The sequence below is a fragment of the Elephas maximus genome, chromosome 4, assembly GCF_024166365.1.
Source record: "Elephas maximus indicus isolate mEleMax1 chromosome 4, mEleMax1 primary haplotype, whole genome shotgun sequence".
In the NCBI taxonomy this organism is placed as follows: Eukaryota; Metazoa; Chordata; class Mammalia; order Proboscidea; family Elephantidae; genus Elephas; species Elephas maximus.
In genome coordinates, this window is record NC_064822.1 from 90,451,610 (window position 1) to 90,468,290 (window position 16,681).

General features: G+C 41.5%; 1 protein-coding gene and 1 long non-coding RNA gene across 9 annotated transcripts in view; one reads left to right on the forward strand and one right to left on the reverse strand.

Moving 5' to 3' along the window:
- Nucleotides 1–204: 204 nt before the first annotated feature.
- Nucleotides 205–3,053, reverse strand: LOC126075292 (uncharacterized). The gene is made up of 2 exons (XR_007517149.1): nucleotides 2,692–3,053; nucleotides 205–2,004 (listed from the first exon to the last, which is right to left on the reverse strand). It is a non-coding gene; the product is annotated as an uncharacterized LOC126075292 (long non-coding RNA).
- A 49-nt stretch (nucleotides 3,054–3,102) lies between these two features.
- Nucleotides 3,103–16,681, forward strand: part of RESF1 (retroelement silencing factor 1) — a 35,757-nt gene continuing 22,178 nt past the window's right edge. For 2 of the 8 annotated variants that reach the window (XM_049882742.1, XM_049882749.1), the window contains exons 1-3: nucleotides 3,103–3,196; nucleotides 5,464–5,549; nucleotides 7,786–8,014. The gene's annotated coding sequence lies outside the window, so the exon portion shown is untranslated. The other 6 variants (XM_049882746.1, XM_049882744.1, XM_049882743.1 and 3 more) reach the window with 5 other exon arrangements.

Consider the following 16,681-nt stretch of genomic DNA (forward strand, 5'->3'; position numbering starts at 1 on the left):
CCACTGCCCAGTCCTGAGCCATCCTTACAATTGCTGTTATGTTTAAGCCCATTGTTGCAACCTTTGTGTCAATACACCATGGACTGCTATACATATGTTATACACAAACCAAAAACACCAAACCCCTTGCTGTTGAGTCAATTCCAACTCACAGTCACTACCTTAGTCATCTAATGCTGCTGTAACAAAAATACCACGAGTGAATAGCTTTAACAGAAATTTATTCTCTCACAGTTTAGTAGACTGGAAGTCCAAAATCAGAATGTCAGTTCCTGGGGAAAGCTTTCTTTCTCTGTTGGCTCTGGAGGAAGGTCCTCGTCATCAAAGTCCCACTGGTCAAGGAGCTTCTGAGGCACAGGGATCATGGGTCTAATGGATGATGCACTTTGCTCCCCGTGCTTTCTTCGTAGTATGAGATCCCCCGTCTCTGCTTGCTTCTCTTTCCTTTTATCTAGTAAAAGGTGGTGCAGGCCACACCCAAGGGAAACTCCCTTCACATTGGATCAGACCTGTGACCTTAGTAAGGGTGCCACAATCCCACCCTAATCCTCATTAACGTAATCTAATCTTGCCTCATTAACCACAGGCAGAGATTAGGATTTACAACACACAGGAAAATTACAATCACAAAATGGAGGGCAACTAGGCAATACTGGGAATCATGGCCTAACCAACTTGACACATACTTTTGGGTGACATAATTCAATCCATGACACTGTCCTATAGGACAGAGTAGAATTGCTCCACAGGGTTTCCAAAGCTGTGATCTTTATGGAAGCTTACTGCCACATCTTTCTCCCACAGAGAGGCTGGTGGGTTCAAACTGCCGATCTTCGGGTTATCAGTGGAGTGCTTAACCACTGTGCCACTAGGGCTCCTCATGTCATACAACTATTTCCTTAACTGACAATAAAATATATTAACGATTCAAATCTCTGTATGGCCTTGAAACAAATATGTCACAATTCCTTTAATTGGCAATAAAACATACCAAGTATGGTTAAACATAACAGCACCTAACCCTTCTTATGAAATCAAGATAAAAAATACTGTGGATAAACCCTTTGATTTCTGCTCACCTCCTGGAGAAGAAAGCATGGACAAAAGGTCTCTCTGACTCTGGTTCTCTCTGAAGACCAAGAGCCTGCTGAGATCATACCCATCACAACCAACCTTGGACCCTGGCTATTGGGGACCTTCTCTGAGTTTGAGGAGTGGTCAAGTCTTTCTTCCTGAGACTACTCATGAAAGGCCTGAAGTCTAAAGATTTAGACTCTAACACTAATCGTTAATTCTGATTCTCCAGTGCTAAATGAATGTCTTGGGGTCTTAGGTGTGTGCCTTGTTATGACTACCTTGCAATAAACTAAACGAGTTTATGCATGACAAACCGGAGCATTTATTTATTCTTAAATTAAAAATCCTCCAGGACACCCCAGTTTTACAGATTAGAAAACTGAGGCAGAGAGAGGCTAAATGATTTTCCCAAAGTTGTATAGCTAGTGAGTGATAGAGCCAATATCTGAACCTCAAGGACAAAGGAATACCCTGGCTCCTCCCATACCTGAAGAACCACCTCTGGTCCTTCCTCATTCCTATAATGATTAAGAGAAGATTACTTTGTTTACTTGTCCCGATAAAAACCCTAGGTAATATCCTCTTATTTATTGCATTAATGAATGCCATAGCCTGAATAAAACCATTTCCTTAATTGTTCAGGTGCATGTTGTCTTTCTACACCAGTTTTGTATTGAACTGTGTTTCCCATAAAGACAGATGTGTTGAAGTTCTGTGAATGTGATCTTGTTGGGAAATAGGGTCTTTGGAGATGTTATCAGTTAACGGGAGCTCCTACTGGAGTAGGGTGGGTCCTAATCCAATATGACTGGTGTCTTTGTAAATAAAAGGGAAAGACACACACAAAGGGAAGGCGGCCATGTGATGACAGGCAGAGTGGAGTTAATGTTGCAACTGCAAGCCAGGAACGCCTGGGTCTACCAGAAGCTGAAAGAGAGACAAGAAGGAATTATCCCTAAAGCCTTCAGAGCCACGCAATTAAAAAAAAAAAAAAATTACCAAACTCATTGCCATCTAGTGGGTTGGGAGTCATAGTGACCCTCTAGGACAGAATTGCCCCATAGGGTTTCCAGGGCTGTAAATCTTTAAGGAAACCGACTGCCACACCTTTCTCCCCAGGAGCTGCTGGTGGGTTCCAATCCCCAACCTTTTGTTTAGCAGCCCAGCGCATCAATTAAAGGCCGGATCAACCAGTAAGCAAGGTATCCACGGGTTTAACTGTGTTTACTTACTCATCTGTAGTGCACATTTTCACGTGGGTTTCACAACGCCATGTGGTGGAAAACAGTGAAATCGTGCACTACAGATGAGTAAGTAAACACAAGTAAACACGTGTTTACCTTCCTTATTGGGTAATCCGTCCCTCTGGTCCTTCTTCATTCCTAATGATTCAGAGAAGATTCTTTTGTTTACTTTTTACCCTAGGTTGATATCCTTTTCTTTGAAAAGGTTGCTCTGCATAAAGCCCTGCAGACATCCTAAACTCGGATTCCTACCCTCTAGAATTGTGCGACAGTTAAGTTTCCCTTCTCACGAGCCACCCACTTTGTGGCACTTTTAAGGCAGCCTTAGGAAGCTACCAACAACGACCACATCAGGAAACTAATACAGTACCTTGGTAGAAAACATTTGCCGACCCCAGCTCTAGATGCTCAGCCCTAGTTCTGAAACCAGAATTTTCAGTATTGCTTAGAAAAAACTTAGAAATGCAAGTCTTCAGCCCCACCCAGGACTACCGCTTTGCCGTGGGGCTGGTCCGTCTCTTCAACATGCCCTCTAGGCAATTATGTTCACGTTATAAGTCGAGAACCACAGTTCGCGGCGCTGTACTTTATCAGACCGGTGAAGGTGCATTGCTAACCTCGGCAGACGCGCTGGAAGACCCGGCGGGCCGCCGCCGCAGCCTACTCTGAGCGCACTAGGACCGCGGCGGCGTCAGCCTCGCAGCCGCCGTCATCGCCCGGGGCGGGGCTCCGCTGTGCGGGAGCAGGAGCTTCATTCCTCGGCCCGCCCCTGGAGGCGGGTCCAAATTGACTAACTCTGGGTCTAGGCAGCCCGGCGGCGTCCTCCTAGGTACGGCGTTTTCCTAGCTAATGTCACTCGGACTCCGGGCTCGTCGGTAAGTGGGGACGGGTATCCCGCGGCCCCTCACTCGCCATCTGGAGTCGCCAGCAGCGCTGTGGGCGCGGGGATCCCGAGGTGCCCGCGAGGCGGGTCTAGGGGTGTGGCGACCGAGCGCTTTTGTTCTGCGGGGAGGACGGAGCCCCAGGCCGCGGGCCTCGGTCTCCCACGCGCGTCCGACCCGGGCCGCCGCCCCGAACCCTGCCCGCCTGCCCGCAGCGCTCGCCGCCTGCCGTCGCCTGGGCGGATCCTGGCCCGCTGCCGACGCCGGAGCCCTCGACCCGAAGGGCGGTGCCTTGCTGCCTGTTTTCCTTGAACTGTCCGCCTTTTTACGGTCGAGGTCGCGGGTGGCGAGAGCGGGTACTCATTTTGTTCAACTATAGGCGGTTGGTTAGGTGGCTGCGTGTTTTTGAAGTTGCGTATGTTTTTAGCGAAAAGGAAAAAAAAAAAAAAAAAACCTTTGTTTTGCGTGTAGTAATCCTCGAGATCTTTCCTCTTCCCCCGCGCCCTTTATGCTGAAACCTCCCTAAACAGAATTGCTCCGCTTGCATCTCCGAGCGGCCCGCGAACGCTTCGGTGTTAGAGATGCTTTCTGTCCCTCTGCAGTAGTTCCGCGAGGCATTTTTAAATGCGTAAATGCATACCCTTTTTAGGTGTTCTTCAGGGACGCGAAAATGTCCTTAGGGTCCTGAGTTCAGCATCACGCTTTCTGGGAATTGTGTTGGTGTAATTGTATGCTTTCAGTGCCTGCCTTCAAAATAAAGAGATAAGCAGGTGATGTCTTTGAGCTTGGGGGCGAATTTTAGTAGGCGGATCGCGCCGCTTGTTTGGGGCTTTTTAAGTTTCTGCTAAATGTGTTAGCCGTAAATCATGTGTAAGTTTTACCCAGTAAATGTTAACACGCACTATGTTAAGGTTTTACTTACTGATTTGTTTCCTGTACAATCTGGCTCTCTTAGTAAACCTGTTAAATGTTCAAATTCAAGCCATAAATTTTGGCTAATCGCACAGTAACCCCGGACATTCTTCCAGGGCTGTTTTTCAGAGCTGCGCAAAATTTGTACCAGGTGTCCTGGGTAAGGTCAGGTTGTCTCTAGAGACAACCTACTCTCAGACGCAGACTCTGGAATGCACTAATTGGGACCTGAGAGCCTAGCCTGGTTTATATCAGTTTGACTGTCCTTCTGATCCGGTGAAGCAAGCCAACCAATCATTAAACAACCCAAACCGGACAGTAATCAATGACTTATCTTTCCAAACTATTGTAATCCCTCCCCCCAAATTAAAGACCTTTTCCTTAACCAATTACTTAGAACTTAGTTTCCTCACTGTCTTTAAAACCTTTCCTTGATTTCCAAAAAATGAGCTTCACGTGTGTTAGGCACTGAGTTAAATTAATCACTCAATAAACCTTGTTCAAAGATAAATAAAATTGCTAGTGTAAGTGTGTTTATTTTGGAAAGATAGGACAATGGTGGACCTGGAGGAACACCCAAGAATTACAACCTAAAAAGTGAGTGGTATTTTGAGGTCAGACCTAATTTCTACTCTTGATACTTAGCACACGTAATAAGAATTTCAATAAACTTGCTAGATGGTGTTAAACATTTTTATAGGGGCAAGAGTTAAAGTGGCTTCCCTGGGTCAACAGCCAAACAAATTAGTCATAAGGTCACTTATAAGAAACAATTTCACACAGAATCTGAAACATAGGCAAGTTTTCCTTATTATCAACATGAGTTAACAATCCTTAACAGTGTGAGTTAGCAACATTTATCCAATCAAGATAAGCCAGTTTCACATTCAGTGACCAACTTTCTCAAAACAAAAGGAAAATTAAATGTGACTAACCAATTAAACGGTAAGATACCCAAGCTTTAAAAGGGCTTTGTAACTCACCCCCCTCGCCATTTTCAGTTTGGGCTGCTCTTGTACAGTTTCTCAGTCAATAAAACCAAACCCATGGCCACAGAGTTGATTCCGACTCAAAGTGACCTTAAAGAACAGTAGGACCATCTCATGGGGTTTCCAAGGAGTGGCTGGTGGATTTGAACTGTCAGTCTTTGGTTACCAGGCAAGCTCTTAAGCACTACACCACCTGGGCTCCCCCCACTCGGTAAACCCTGCTAACTCTAATTGACTTGTTAACCAAATTTTTGAACAGGTGCAAACTTAGGTAACCCAGTTATCAAATTGCAATGTCAAGTCATGTAACATTATCGTGTGGCTCTTATTAATTATAAAATGTCTGTTGTTTATTCTTAGGACCAAGTATATGCTTGGAGGGGGATTGACTTGTCTGGAGGGAAACAGGAATAGACAATAATTGAATGATAAAATTGTTTTTAAAGGTAAGCATGTTACCTCTGAGAAGTCTACAGTGATTTAACCAAGTGATTATTCACACTCTACTTAGGTAACAGCCCCCTAAAATTTAAATCTTTGGGGCACTTGACTAAAGGATGGCTGCCTCTGGGCCTGAACTCAAACTTCATTTTGAAAAAGCCTGCTCTACTCTAAGAAGTTAACCTTTAAACAGAATTAATCTGGTATCTAAGGAAATGTTTTCTTTTGTAATCAAGCCATGCAGGCCACTCCCAGGAACCACATTGTATGAGAAAGCTATGTTAGCAGAAAAGAATGTCCTGTGATTGTGTTGTAACTACTCTGTAAACCCCCTATAGTCACCTAGTGGTAACTAATGAACAAAGACTTTTTAAGTCAATCATGTAAACCCACATATGTTGTGTTCATCAATTACTGTAAACCACCTCCCCACCCTGCTTTCCTTGATCCACCTTTGACTTTTACAAATCACTAGTAAGCCAATCAGAATATTGTATTGTTAGTTCCTGGTTTAATAATGTAAACATTGCCTAGATGCCTGTGACCTCTTAGAGAACATAGTTTTATATTGTGGCCTCTGCGTATACCCAATTTAAACTACCTTGCTGTCAATAAAACTCTGCTTTGATTGAACAGAGTACGTGGTGTTAGTCTTTGACACTTCTTTGGAATAATTTATCTGCTGAGGAGTGAAATTAATGCAAAATATTAACGCAGCATTGATTAAAAATTAAAGCAACTATGGGACACAATTTGATGACAAGACATGAGAGGTGATAATATTGTTGACTTCTTATTGTTAGGTGCTGTCAAGTCCATTACAACTCATAGCAACCCCATATGACAGTAGAACTGCTTCGTGGGGTTTTCTTGAGTGTAATCTTGACAGAAACAGATCACTGGTTCTCCTGGGGAGCTACTGGGTGTGTTTGAACTGCCAGCCTTTTGGTTGCAGCCAGGTGCTTAACAGTTTTCAACACCAGGGCTCCTTTATTGTTGACAAAGTACCGTGAATTCATTTGTCCATCTTAGGTAAGGAAGAAGAGATTTTTTATGGTAAGGTGATTAAAGTTGAAGATATCCAGGCAGAGGTCTATTTAAGGCTTTCTCCCTGTCTTAATTACATAGTGTTGCTGTAACATACACACACCCCAAGAGGGTGGCTTTAAGGGACAGAAATTTATTTTCGCAGTAGTTCTGTAGGTTAAAAGTCCAAATGTGGTCAATTCCTTGTTTGTTGATAGTGCTTGTTGGTAGCACTGGGGGGCAATTGGGAGTCCCTGGTGTTCCTTGGCTTGTAGACACATGGAATCTGTCTTTCCCTACATCTGTATCTGTGTATTCTGATCCCTTTGTAACTCAAGTGATTAGGTTTAGAATCTACCCTACACTGGTATGACCTCAGCTGATTGATTGTATTATATTACAGAAGGTGATTACATTGCATTGTTATAGATATGAAGTCATTATATTACATTTGATTACATCATAGAAGGAAATCCCCTCTACCCAAGGCCAGTTCATTTAATCTCATATAACTACTCCAAGGCAACTAGACTAGTTTTGGCCAAACTAGTTATTTTTAATATCTAAGACCATGGCCCTTACAGTCAAGCCACTGAGGTTCAGACCTTGTCAGTACCACTCACTCTGCATAACCATGGGAAAATTACTTAACCTCATCTGCCTCATCTGTAAAATGGAGATAACAGTAATACCTTTTAATTTATGTGACTTAGAATAACTCTTGCATTACGTTGAGTGCTCAGTAAATTCTAGCTAATATCATGTTTGTTAGAGGAAATATATTTTATGGTCTAAGACAACACCATGTCTTATGAGAAATTCTGTTTGCTCATTTAAGCTCTAAATCAGTTTATAAGCTTTGTGCTGTTTAAACCTACCACGGTAGTTTCTGTTGTAGGCTCTCTTTAGCTCGGGAGTACCAGGCACTACTTTGGTTTTTACTTGTAAGCTTACTTTAAATCAAGAATGCTGCCATTAAATTCAATTTAGCCATGGCAGACTTGCCCCAAAGTTTTGTTCTTCCACATTACTACTGTGGCTGTACTCACTAGATAGCACTGTTACTTGATTCCTTGATTTTCTTTTTAGATTATCAGTGTCTTCTATACAATAGGATCTCAAATGTTTCAGAAATTGATCTAACATAGTTGTTTTAAAATGTACTTATAAAAGTGAATTTCAGGAATCTGTATTTTGTCTAATTATGTTGAACAGGCCCCCCACCCCCACCAAAAAATGGAGGCATACTCCTGTGTTAAACAGACAATGGAAAGCATTTAGTTTTCGATGAAGAGAGAACAGATTGTGAAATCAATTTTTCAACCCTGTTTATAGAAATGCAAGTTAAAATTTACTTTGGAAGAAGGCTTGTAAAAAAAGGAATTGTTTGGACCTTGAAGAATTCTAAATGCTTTGTTGGGATTCTCATCAGAATAAGGAAGAGGTAAGCTATGCAATGCTTACATTCCTGTGACCTAAGTGTACTGATTAATTAAGGGCAGCAGAGTTGGAGCTCTCACATGAGATTAAACCGAAAAAACCCAATCCCGTTGCCATCTAGTTGATTCCAACCCATAGTGACCCTATGGGACAGAATAGAACTGCCCCCATAGGGTTTCTAAGGAGCACCTGGTGGATTCGAACTGCCCACGCTTTGGTTAGTGGCCAGGCTCTCAACCACTGCACCACCAGGGCCCCCAAGTGAGATTAGAATTATACATTTTTCTGGTCAGAGTTAGAATGGTTGCAAGGATTTAATGACAAGAGCTGAGAGATTCCCTTGAGATGTAACAAATTAGAGGCTTCATTTGTAGATGCTATAACAAAAGACCACAAGGTGTGGGTGGCTTTAAAAAACAAATTTATTTTGCAGTTCTACAGGCTAGTAGTCAGCAGGGCTATGCACTCTCTGCTCTAAGGGACGATCTTCCCTTGTTTCTTTCAGTTTCTGGTAGTCCTAGGCATTCCTTGGCTTGTGGACCAGATCCTCACATGTTGTCTTACCCCTCTTTGTCACTGCGTCTGTTCTCACTTTGTAAGACACCACTCAGAAGCGTTTAGGACCCACCCTACTCTGTTAACTGATCACATCTATAAAGACAAACCTTGTATCCCCAAACAAGGTCACATTCACATGTACAGGGGATAGGATTTCAATTTTTTGTAGGATACAATTCAGTCCATAACGGAAACTCATTGTGGTTTCGATTTGTAGTTCCCTTATGGTTAATGATGTTGAACATTTTTCATGTGCTTATCGGCCAGTTGTATATGTTCTTTAGAGAGCTGTCTATTCAGATCCTTTGCCAGTTTTTAAATGGTTTGGTTTTGTATTGAGTTGTGAATTATAAATTCTGGATACTAGTCCCTTATCGGGAATACCATTTGCAAATGTGTGTATCATCCTGTGGATTTTCTTTTCACTTTCTGGATGGTATCTTTTGCAGCACCAAGGTTTCTGATTTTCAGTAAGTCCCAAGTTAATCTTTTTTTTTTTTTTCTTTTGTCACTGTCTTTGATATCATCTAAGAAACCATTGCCTAATGTAGGGTCGTGAGGATTTGTACCTATGATTTCTTCTTAGAGCTTTATAGTTTTAGCTCTTAGGTTTAGGTCGTTGATCTATTTTTTTGTATGTGTTGTGAGGAAAGGGTCCAACTTCATTCTTTTGCATTTGGGTATCATGTTATCCCAGGACCATTTGTTGAAAAGACTGTTCTTTCTCCCATTTAATAGTATTGGTTCCCTTGTGGACTCTAAATTCTATTCCATTGATCTCTATGGTTAACGGTTGTACCACTGAGTCTTAATCTCTGTAGCTTTGAGGTAAGTTTTGAAATAGGGAAGTTTGAGTCCCTCGACTTTGGTCCCTTCCAATTCCATATGAATTTTAGAATCAGCCTTTACTCTTCTGCGAACAAGGCCTTTAGGATTTAGAAAGAGGGATTGCGTTGAATATGTAGATCACTTTGGGGGAATGTTTCCATTTAACAATGTTAAGTCTTCCAGTCCTTGAATATGGGCTGTCTTTCCATTTATTTAGGTCTTTTATGGAGGTCACCATGCCTCAGAATCAGCTTGATAACAGTGTTTTTTGTTGTTGTTGTTTTGTGAATAACTGGTTTTTAATGTTCTTTAAATGTTTGATAAAATTCATCAGTGAAACCATCTGGGCTTGGGATTTTCTTTGTGGGTAGTGTTTTGAATACTCAATCTGTTTTATAGGCCTGTTTAAGAGTTTTTATTCTTGAGTTTTAGTCTTTGTGTGTCTTTCTAGGAATTTGTCAATTTCATCCCATTTTTTAGCGTGTAGTTGTTCATAGTATTTCCATATAATTCTTTTTTATGTCTGTAAAGTTGGTAATGTCCTTCTTTCAATCCTGATTTTATACTTTGTCTTTTTCTTGATCAGCTTAGCTAAAAGTTTATTAATTTCATTGTCCTTTTGGAAGAACCACTTTGGCTTTCTTGCTTTTCTTTATTAATTTTCTCTCATCTTTATTATTTCCTTCCTTCTGCTTGCCTTGGATTTAGTTTGGTCTTCATTTTCCAGTGTCTTAAGGTGAAAGTTTAGGTTTTTTTTATTTGCTATCTTTTTTGGTACAGGTATTACCGCTATTACTTTCTCTCCAAGCGCTGCTTTTGATGCATCGTTTAAGTTCGGCATGTTGTGTCTTCCTTTTCATTCATTTCAGAGTGTTTTCTAATTTTCCTCATGATTTCTCTTTTGACTCATTGATTGTTTAGGAGCGTGCTTTTTAATCTTCATGTTAGTGACCTTTCAAATCTCTTTGTTACTGTTTTTATTCTTTCTGTTGTTGTCAGAGAACATACTTTGTATGATTTCAGTCTTTATTGAAATTTGCTTAGGTATCTAGCACGTAGTTTATTTTTTCCTGGGCAGTGCTCCACATGCACTTGAGAAGAATGTGTACTCTGCTTTTGTTGGGTAGAGTGTTCTGTAGATGTCTGTTAGGTGTAATTGAATTACGGTATATCTCAGACCTGCTTCCTGCTGATCATCTGTCTCGTAATTAAGGAAAAGCAAAACTCTCTTGGTGTTTTCCCTAGACCGTAGCTGATTTTATAGTTGGGTGACATTGAGTTGGCCCCTGGGTCATGGAGACTCCATGCGCAGTGGGATTGTATCCTTGTGGTCTATAGGGTTTTCACTGGCAGATTTTTTGGAAGTGAATTGCCAGGCCTTTCTTCCTAGTCTTAGTGTGGTAGCTTTGCTGAAACCTGTTTAGCATCACAGCAGCCTACAAGCCTATATTGCCAGACAGGTGGTGGTTGCACTTGAGGTGAATTGGCTAAGAATTGAACCTGGGTTTCCTTTATGGAAGGTGAGAATTTTACAACTGAACTACTGCTACACCCGGACGGTAGCTACCACTCTGAATTTAACAGGTTGCTAGGCCTGTCATCCTTTACCTGACCCTGCTGACTTCAGGTTCCCTTGGATCATTAGTCCCCACTTTGATCTTAACGCCATGCCAACAAGATGCAGGATGCCTCTGTTGAGGTGTTTACAGCCCTTTTAAGAGAACCTGGACCAACCAGAATTGACACTGAGAAGTGGGCTGCAACTGGTATAATCAGCCAGGGAGTAACAATTTATCAAATTTTTCCTCTTAGGCTTTCAGCCTGCTTTATAGGAATGTGCAGTTCCACTCAAGGAGTTTGTCCACCTGAAAACCCATTGCTGTCAAGTCAATTTCAACTCATAGTGACCCTATAGGACAAGGTAGAACTGCCTCATAGGGTTTCCAAGGAGCAGTTGGTGGGTTCAGACTGCGGACCTTTTGGTTAGCAGCCAAGCTTTTAACCACTGAGCCACCAGGGCTCCTTGTCCATCTGAAGGAGAACAAAATTGGCTAATACGTAATAAATGATATCTGTACTCATACTAGTTTGTATGCTAACAGAATAATTGCTTCTTATGTGGTTTTTACTTGTCTCTGCTACACACTAGTCAACTAATCTGTAATGTGTCAGGGATTTCCAAATATTTAAGAATACCATCCCTCTAATGGGCCATGTTTCCTTGAGGTGCATATCCACAGATGGCTCCAAGGAAGAGTTACTAGGGCGAACTCCAAGGAAGGATAACTTGACTCCTTCACGTGTACTCTGATCTTTAATTCCCAAGTTAGGGATAATACAACCAGAAAAGATAGTCTGATTTCGTCTCTGGCCTCTGCTCTAGAGGCAAAACAAGCTAGTGTAAATTTTCTTGCATGAGTGGTAATAATTAGTCATGTTGCTTTGAACTTACCGCTGGCTGGTCAACATGGGATATGAGCCATTGCTGACACCTCATGCTGCACCTCGATTAATCAGGAAATGGTTGAGCACCTCAGGAAGAAAGCTGTTTGGCTCCCACCGGTGAACCTTGATTGTGTTTGTGACTTGTTTTTCTGGCTTAGTTCTGGATAGGGAGCCTGGTTGTGGCCTACCCTCCAAAGAGACCTGACTATCCAGCTGCTATGTTATAGACATAGTCACTCTTACCTAGTATTGCCTAAAACAAATAGAAAGGATTTGATCCAAGCCCCTCTTAGTACATTTAGTTAAGTTATCTGACTGTATGGCCTGTGTATCTGAAAAGAATTCAAAGCTAGATCCATGAAAAGCTGGAGAGTGGAATTGTGTACAGGAAGAGCTTCACCACAGCTTCGTGCCTTGAAGACTTTGCATGTTTCCACATAGGCCACTCAGGTAAGGCTTAATCTCAGTCTGACCCCTGCCTTGGCAGGATACACTGCAGATCCTTCTGGAACAAAGAGAGATAAAGCAGCCTTGTGAGAAATAGCCATTGTTGAGCATGGGACTTTACCACCTCCCCTCCCCTTGGGGTGTCGCTGGAGGCTATAAAATGGCCACAGTTCAGATTTGGCTCCTCCACAGCCTGTGTTGCTAGCCATCTGGCTCCTCGGGCCATCTGGCTCTCCTGTTTCAGTATCCTGTGGGACTGAGGACATTGATCTTACTTTTGCTGTTCAAGTAGTAAACTGTATGAATCCATTTGGTCTCATTGTTGCCTTACCAGAAAACCAAACCCACTGCCAATCGAGCCAATTCTGACTCATAGTGACCCTATAGGACAAAGTCCATCTGCCTCAATTCACAGCTTCTGACAGTTTCAGGTTTTTAGTGACTTGCGTTCTTCCCAGTTTTTCTTGTGGCTTTGCTGACCATATTTATGGAAGTGTGACAAGCCAGTCTAATAGCTATAACAGTGATAGTTATGACCCTGTTAATCATAGTGGTATTACTTAGGCAGGACTGCTTGATTTATCTGACTTCATTAATATTGTCGTTACAATTAAGTGAGATATGGATTTAAAGAACTCTGTATAGCGTTTGACATGTAGTAAATGCTCAAGAAATGTTAGCTATTATTTGTAGTAGTATTAGAGTTGCCTTTGAAATAATGTAAAATTGAGAATAGATTCTTGAAAGCCTATTTCAAGAACTGATAACCTAATTTTTTCTCTAAGGATGCAAAAAAGCCAGAGCCAGTATAGGTTGATTAACTCTTGATATTTTTGAAATTCCCGAAGAGTGGCTTTACAAGTAATTGTTGGTGTTTGTGGTTTTGTTGACTTTATAGAAATATCTGTAGCTTTTTCTGAAGAAAAATACTCTTTCACAAATGCCAACGTAAGGGGGAAGGGGAGAGCTTGCACTCTGGAAAGAGAGGAAATCGTCCCTACAGGGGTCCCTGACTTGGCAGTTAAACCAAGGAAATGATCCCTACAGGCATCCCATAGAAAATGAACGAAAGGGAAGGCGGTGCCAGGAGAAAGATAAAAGCGGGAGGTAAGAAAAGGATAGGGCACTCTCACTCTCTCTCGTCTCGTCTCGCCTCGCCTCGCCTCGCCTCTCTCGTCTCATCTCATCTTGTCTCGCCTCTCTCTCGTCTCGTCTGTCTCGTCTCTCTGTCTCTGTCTGTCTCTCTCTCTCTCTCTAGCCCTCTTGACACTCCCTGGTCAAGCCTAGTTTTCGCTACTAACCCTCTTCTAGCTAATAAACCTCTACTTGCTTGGCACTATTTGTCTCAGTGTTCGAATTGTTTTCTACACTGAAGACAAGAACCGAGGCCATTCTCCAGTAACACCGATATTGCAAATCAATGAAATACTTTCTTCAATTTAGCTATATCAGTGGAAACTATCCAAATAAATTCTTGTTGAGTAGTTGTTAGTTGCCATTGAATGGATTCCGACTCTTGGTGACTCCATGTGTGCAGAATAGAACTCTTTCTTACAGTTTCAAGCCTGTGACCTTTCAGAAGCAGATCGCCAGGCCTGTCTTCCAAGGTGCCGCTAGGTGGGCTTGAACTGCCAGCCTTTTAGCTAGTAGTCAGGCGTTCAACTGTTTGCACCACCCAGGGAGGGAGTCCATACTGTCCAGATAAATTCTGCATTGTGGAACATATTAGAGGTGAAACTTACAAAGCAATAAGGGAAAGTGTCAGTTTAAAACACCAGAACCAGTTTGTTAAGTGTGACAGTAGTATTATACTTAATTTTTTTTTTTTTGAAGGAGTCTTAAATTTTGAGATACATAAATTACAGATGAGATGTGATGTCTGAGGTTGGCATAAATGAGAACTAGTTAGGACTTCCCCTCAATTCAGAAGCTTTAGATAGAAACGTCTCTTTAACTTGGTGTCCAGAAATTTTGGGTATTGTTTTTTCTAGTAATTTAAAAAATATTTGTTAAAGATTGCTAGCCATTGTCTAGATGCAGAGCTTTTAGTTACCCTGGAACAAGTATTTTTCTGTGCCTATTGTTTTGGCTATTAATTGTGCCATCATTCACTCTTGGTAATGTTCACCCTATATATAAAGCAATTCTTGCTGTGGTAATTTGTGTGTTCGTATTGTTTTCTTGCCATTTCGTCTCACCTGTAGCAGGGGTTGGGAGGGTCCTGAACACTACAAGATGGATCTTGCCAGCGAAGGACTCTGGGAAGGAACCAGAGTACCTTACTGAGCAGTGACCTGACTTCATGGTAATGTCAGTTGAAACCCATTAACCAGTACAAAAACAACCTCATTAATTATTGTTTAGATTCCTCTGTACGGAGACACATTGTTCTCCCTGCACTATATGGTATGTAAACACCCCGTCCTCACTATTGTGCACAGACCTTAGCCCGCATGACTCTTGGAGCTTCCTTGTCTAGCATGAGATTTCTGGCGCAGATCTCTATAAGCTCCCTGATAAAGCCTTGTCTTGATCACCCTGGCTTTTACCGCATCTTTTTTCAGAATCAGACCTGTGCCCTTGGAGTCACACCTGCCATTTGTCTGGTGCAGAGCGACAGGGGCCTGGTCATGGACCACCACAATATAATAGGCCCATTTTTGTAAAATTCTTTCTATTTATGTGCGTACATATGTGTGCTTTTGCGTGTGTGTTTAAGATAGTGATTTTTCCTTGAGGCTATAATTTTTAGGGGCTTTTTAAAATAATTTTCTGTAATACACGGCTGACATAAATAAAGGAAGATTACTGGGTAGACAATTCTTCAGTTAAGCTATGCTTTTTGCATAGCTTGTATGTGGAACATTTTAAAATGAAGAAAATGTTTTTCACAGATTATCTCTTAACTTTAGTGAGATCTTTATGAATTTTTATGTGACAGTCCACATCCATAGTTATATTTATACTGTCTTGCAGCCATTTGGTTTTCATTTCTTTTTCCTGTTTTACCAGTGAATCTTAATTTTATAATTCACAGCTTGGGGTTTTTAGTGACTCAACATCCTTCCCAGTTTTCTTACAGGAAGTAGTACCGATAATAATACCATATGAGATTTAAATCCCAAACCAGCTAAACCCAAAGATAGACTCTGTCTGTTTGCAAAATATAAGGTAATTTTAAGTAAAACTTTTACGACGTTAAAACTTAGCCTTAGATTTGGCTCTCTTCCCATCCCCCCTTTAGCAGAAACAATTGATCACCAGAGTGCCCAAGGAAAAAGAATGTTCAGTGATTTTTCACTGTGACAAAGAGGAATCCCTCGTGGATTCCCCCTGTAGAGTATGAGCATGTGAATTATGACTCTTCAGTTCCCAGTTTTGGCCATAGCACCTCAATATCAAAACACAAGGACTGTGTACCTCCCAATGAGGGCTACCACATTTTATTAGCAGCAACATATTAGAGCCTCCTATTTGTATATCTGTAAAACCTACAACCAGATGGATACAGTTAATAGAGCCAAACTGCTGACTATATTTAGGATCAAAGTTTAGGCTTTGCTAATTTACCTATAGCCTGTCATAGCAAGGATGTTCCTAGGGGAATTCCCCACAACAGTGTATAAGAATCCAGTGCTTTGATGGCTTGATGCACCTACTCCCCTTATAAGACTACTTGGTGACCGTTTAATTGTCCACTTCTTGACAAGAGCCCTTGGACCGTTATATTCAATCCACGGTAACTACCAGAGTAGCTGTGGAGGGTGGGGAAAAGGCATACAAGGCAACCAGTGGACAGTTAGTCACCCACCTATAGGTTAAAGTGCTCTGGCTTCTTTTTGCCTTTGCTGGAAAGGAATGTGGGTGTGTATAATGCTTAAGTCTTCTGTTTCCTTATTGATCTGCCTATTCTATCCATTATTAAAAGTGGGGTATTGAAACGTCCAACCGTTATTGTCCCTTTGTTTCTGTTAGTTTTTGCTTCATACGTTTTGGGGCTGTGTTAGTTACATCTATAATTGTTACATTTTCTTTTTATCATTATGAAATGCCCCCCTTTTTCCCTAGTAGCGTTTGCTATCTTATAGTCTGTGTTGTCTCATTAGTGTAGCCAATTGCGTTCTTGCAGCTGCTGTTTGCACAGTATATCTTATTTCCATTCTTTTACTTTCAGTTTATGTGTATCTGGATTTAAAGTGTTTCTCTTGGATGCAGCATATAGTTGGATCTTGGGTTTGTTTTCCGTCTGACATTCTCTGCCATTTGATTGGATCGTTTAGTCTATTCACACATAATGCTATTACTGATACAGTTGGATTTATGCCTGTCATTTAATTCTTGTTTTCTGTTTCTCATGTCTGGTTCCTCTCTCTGTTCCTTCTTACTACTTTCT